Below are 6000 nucleotides of genomic sequence, written 5' to 3'. Positions count from 1 at the left end.
TGTCTGGCTCAATTACTAAAAGGAAGACATTCACTGAGTCATAGCATTTTAAAACCTCAAAACAATAAACAAAGAGAATATACTTTAAATTTCTATAGTGTGGAAATAAAAACAAATTCCATAAAAAAGAACAAAACACAGACTGTCATCAGAATTATCAGCAGTGCCCGATGATAGAAACCAGTGGATGAATGTTTAAAATTCTGAGGGAAAATGATTTTCCACCTAGAAGTCTGTATACAGCAAAACCACCCATGAACTGTGAGGGCAGAAACAAGAAATATTTTCAGACATGTATGCAGTCGGAAAGTTCAGCTACCATGGTGCTTTCTGATGAAATTCCTTCTAGGATATATGCCAAAAAAAAGAAGGGATAATCCAAGAAAAAGTAAAATACCAGCAAAGAGTGGCTTCTTTTCAGAAGGGCAGTAAAGATAAGCCGCAGGATGACAGTGGAGCACCCGAACAGCAAGTCATACTGGCTAATCATGAGGATGATGGAGGGCTCCAAGCAAGAGAGCTTGGCAGGAAAAAAATGTTCACAGTGTCATAGACCGCATGATGGGTAATTTGAACAAAATATAAAATGCAGTAAAGGCAAATGATCAAGGAAAAAACAAAACCAGTTAGAAACTCTACAAGAAAGAAACAATTGTAAAAGGAAATATAAATATAATGCACTACTTGCCTCTTCAGTGAATGACATTTATATTTTACACAATCACTAAAAACATGAACAGTGTCTACTGAATTTTATATGTTAAAATCAACTTATGGACAAAGTATAAAATTATCGTGGTTATAGCGTAGAATGTATGTGATGTGAACCGTGAAAAAAGTAAAGTTCAGTGACAAAAGGTGAAGGCGGAAGGGAAACTAGGAAAACTGAAGAACAGGGTTACTGTTTGTGTTTATAGAGAAGTGTCAAAAGATACTCTATAGTTGGAGAAACAAGAAATCAAGATAGTAAAAAATTATACTAGCTAAACTAAACTAAAGCTACTACATAGAAGATTAAATTTTTGATAAAAATATACTGAGAAGCAGGGGAATACTGGAAAGCTTGGCAAAAATGAGCTAAATCCTGATCTATCATAGCAAGAAGTCAATAAAGAATAAAACTGATAAATCTAGCAATAGATATATAAGCATATTTTAGCGATAGAGGTTTACTGTGTGAGAGCTAAATTAACTTAACCACTATGCCTATCTCCTCATCTGTAAAATAAGAACAATAATAGTACATACCTCATGGTGTTTATTGTGAGGATTAAATGAGTTAATATACATAAAATCCCTTACCATCCCTCGGTGTCTTCAGGGTATTAGTTCTGGAACTTCCTCGGATATCAAAATCATACTCAAGACACTCAAGTCCCTAATATAAAATGATGTGATATTTGCATATAATCTACCTCATCCTCGTGTATAATTAAATCATCTCTAGAGTACTTATAATATCTGATACAATGTGAAGGCCATGTAAATAGTTACGTGTGCATGGCAAGTTCAAGTTTTGTTTTTTGGAATTTTCTGGATTTTTGTTTCTAATATTTTTGATCTAGGGTTGATTGAATCCACAGATCGTAACATGTGGCTATAGAAGGCCAACTGTACTGCTTGGTATATTGTGGGTGCCAAATACAAATGTGTGTGTGCGTGTGCGTGTGTGTGTGTTTGTGTGTGTGTATTTTATGCCTCTTGATGAGTAATGAGGGTGGAGATGGGGAAGGGAGCCACAGGGCTCTTAATTTTCATTATTTACCTTTCTTATTATTTTATTTCTTTTAACAAGAATAAGTATTGCTCTGATAACAGGAAAAGTACTTGTTTAAAATAACTTTCAAAATCATGTCTTACCATTGATTAAGGTTAATTCCAAAGCTTAGAAAAGCCAAATTTAAATTTATATGATGAATTTTTAAGCTCTCTCATAATAGTAGTAAACACCTCTATAAAGTCAAATTGAATTAAAGGATTAATATGAGTGCAACTAACCCAAATTCTCATCCTTCTATGATCTTCCAGGCAAAAATGTTTTGGTGCTCTACTCCCCTTTGCTACATACATCAATTGTTCCTTTCTTTTTCCCCTTCACTTCCTTTCATTCCCCACCCTCCCCCTCCCCCTGAACCCACCCATCCCTTTTTCTCTTTCATTGTCTTCTCTCCCTCTATACTGGTTGCCCTGCCTAAGCGTTAGGATGTTAGTGGCCTGTCTTACAGTGCTAACTTATCCCTCTTGGGGGTATTTAATACTCAGTGGATTGGTGACCATGGAAATAGTTTTCTCAGAAATTAAAATTTATATCAATAACATAACATAGTTATTGTAATACATATTATAAATGCAATTTATTCTATATTATAATGCTGGCATCATTTCCTAGGATCTCAGAAATGACCACACTTTTAAAGTGTAAGAAAATAACCTTTTAAAAATGTTTAAATAAATATTAACCATACTCTAAGGGTATTACAAAACTCTATTGTTCTAGTGAATCATTGAAATACTCAGAGAAATCATGTGCCTTTAGCATCATGTAGACACTTTTTTTAAAAAAACATACCTACAAATAGAATCACTTGCTATGCATTCATGTCTTATCACTAAATATAAAACTGATACTAACCAAGGTGAGAAAAATCTGATCCTAGGAAACAACTCTCTGAAGTACTATATTCAGTGATGTGGCTTTGCTAAGAATGAGCAATTCTAGTGCTGGGATAGTGGAACTTAGGAAATTAATCAAATTAAATACCATTTGGGGCTTCTTAAAATGAGATTCATCTTTCTTTAATAGGCATTTTTTCTTATAAGTAGTCTTTTTCTGCTGTATATATTTTTCACTGAGCGGCCAAAAATAACGCGTGGATTCACAGGTCGCAGCAGTAATGCAGCGTGAACAGCAGAGGGAGCTAGAGGCACAGGCCAACCTGGGAATGTCAGTGAGCCTAGTGTCTCACCACTACAGCTGAACCACGCTGGAACTCCTAGGAGGCATGCATATGCAAAACTCCGCAACGTAAGGGCGTACGATGCGTACTGGTGGAAATAATTGAGAGATTTCTTTATTCTCAAAAATAGCATGAAACTTTCAAACTACCCTTAATGGAGCTCATTCTCGCCAAATACTATTTCATGGGCAAATATAATTAGGAAATTATATTTTTAAAATATTTTGGAAACACCATTAGCAAATATGTCACCACCTCCGTGATCGTCATTGTGAGTACCATCAATCAGTGCAGAGTCTGGGATACTTATATGAAGACTTGACGCCCTGGGTGGGGAATTATGCCAAAACAAATCATCTGACTCATGACTTCTACTAAGAAGGACTTGCTAGGGTGGCCCAGTTACAGATTTATTCCCACAAGTGAGGCATTTTAAAATGCCTATTCAACGTTGAGAGGCGGTAAGACAAGCCTGGAGACAGGGCTGCCTGCAAGGCCTTGGGTGTCCTGCTCATCTCGGCAGCATCTGTTGTTCTGGCTAATGTCTCGCATACTCACATCATGAACCCAAGAACCCTGAGGAGACTCCAGTGATGGTCTGCTTTGCTTGACCGTTTTGTGGATGCTTGTTTCACTACTCAATTTTCCCAACATCGGTATCCTATATAAAGCCCCGGATTGTAAGCAATAAACAAGAATTATCTATCAAAATAAATAAATAAATAAATAAAATGCCTATTCACTACTCTCTTCTCTATTGTCTCATGTTTTTCTCACTTATTTTTTCATATATTTCTTTTCCTTTGTATTTTACTTCTTTTAATTTTTCTTTCATTTCTACAACTCCTTTTCTCCAAATGACACCTATGTTTTCTATTTTTATCTTTTGTTCCAATCACATTTTATTTCAACCCCTATTTTTATTGCTCTTTAATTTCTTTTTCATAATTTATTCCTTTTTTCATTCCTCCTTTTCTTCCATCTGCAAGCTTCCCCTCTTTTATAATCAGCCATTGTTTCAAAATTTTTCTTTTCCTCTTTCTCTTTTCACATTCATTGAAAAAGCTACCTCTTTTCCACTTTTGTGAAATGGGAATAACAAAATCTGCTGCTGTAATCACTGATTTACTTATTTTATAAATGCTTAAGGCATGCCTACAGTATGAAAAATATGTAGTAGGCAACAGGGTTGCAGGGTGGGGTAGCAATAAGGAATGAATGAAGAAAATGAAAATGAAAAAGACATTATTCATTTCCTTTGCCGCTCATAATATAATAAGAAATAGACACAAATAAATATCAAGGCAGTATAATATCAGTACTATCAGGAAAATATAATATTTTTCTATGGGGATATAAGGGATTAACATGAAAACTTTCTAAGGACACAAACTCTGTGAGGAATCTAGAGGGATGGAGGGTTACCAATGAGTGTAAATGGAGAGAACAAAATGAAAAATAACACGAGGTGAGAGAGGGAGAAGTTTAAGCGTGTTAAAGAATAACTGGGGGTTTTGTACGTTATTTGTCAAACAACGAGGATGGTCCGTCTGCAATATTCATAATAGACTCTCCCTTTCAGTTAACCTCTTCCACCTTCCTGTAGACTTGGTAGGAAAGACTGAATATCACAATTACTAATCCTCACCCTTCCTTTGCCTCGTTCCCCCTTCATAAAATGGGATTAAAATAGTACTTAATTCATAGGGGTTTGGTGAGAATTAAGTGAGTTAATAAATGTAAAGTACTTTAATTGTTCCTGGAACATATTACGTGCTGTAAAAGTATTTCTTACTGTTGGTGTTTTTGTTATCTTAAGAGTTAATTGAGGCCAATTCAAATAGTACTCTACACTCTTTCCATGAAGTTTTTTCTAATCTCTCCAACTCACTCTGACTTTTAATTTCACTGTACTCCTAGACACTGTTACCCAGTTAGTATTTATTCTCTAATTATTTTATGTATTTTCATTTTGTGTCTTCATTGGATCATAAATTCCTTTTGGCAGGTCCCACAAAGTATTGTATGCTTGCTTGATTGGTCCATGAAACTAATATAATTGAGGGCACCTAAGAGACACTCAAAGAAGCATCAGCTAAACTCATCAATGTATTCCATGTCTTAGAAGTGAATAAGTGACTAGTATGACATGTAAGCCTGCACATTCATTAGTGGAAAGTGAAAATTATTAGTAAGCTCAGAAGAAATCTGAGAACTGCTCAAATAAATAAACAGTATTTCACTGTTTCAGGGTTATTTGACAGTATCAGGGAACATTTGTCAGATATTTTACTTTTACATATCTATTTATCCACAATGAATTAATTATTTAATTGAATTTTTGCAACCATCTTATGAGATTTTGTGAGTGAGGCTCAGAAAGGTCTATAGTCACACTGTCATTAATAATGACAGAGCTGGGGTTCAAATCCATGTCTACCAAACTCCAAGTATGTGCTCTTCTATAATAGAAGTAAGATAAATTGGAGAAATAATTTTTTTGGATTAAACAGTTATATTACACAGGCAAAACAACTATGGAAATACCAATAAAGTGAGAATAAAAAATCAAAATGCATATTTCTAGAGTTATCCAAGGAAATTTAGCAAGAATTAGCAAATGTCAAAAAGTAACTAATATAAAAGATTAGAACTCTGTAAATTTATTGTAAAGTCTCAAATCATTACTACTGTAATATTTTTTACAAGTGGTATGGAAAATCTTAGATACATGTTTATTGAGGGAACAAGTAATAGCAATAAAGTACCTTGATTTGTATTTCATGTTTTTAAGGGTCAACCTAAACTTTTTATTGACCCCATTAGTGGGTCATTTCTTTGATAACTTGGAGTAGGGCTAATACATTATTAAATGGAGCCTGTCTTTCTGCCAGTTCCATTTTTTTCTTTTTACGTATCAAGTATTGCTTATTCATTAAACATTTTCTAGCTAATGACAAATATCACAGAGTAAGGTGAACTTCTTCCTTACCTGGGCCAGGACTGATGCCCAAGAAAGCTAACCCAAGGAGTAGTTGGGGTG

Source organism: Balaenoptera musculus, chromosome 12 (assembly GCF_009873245.2).
Source record: "Balaenoptera musculus isolate JJ_BM4_2016_0621 chromosome 12, mBalMus1.pri.v3, whole genome shotgun sequence".
Classification (NCBI taxonomy): Eukaryota; Metazoa; Chordata; class Mammalia; order Artiodactyla; family Balaenopteridae; genus Balaenoptera; species Balaenoptera musculus.
This window is presented reverse-complemented; position numbering follows the sequence as displayed.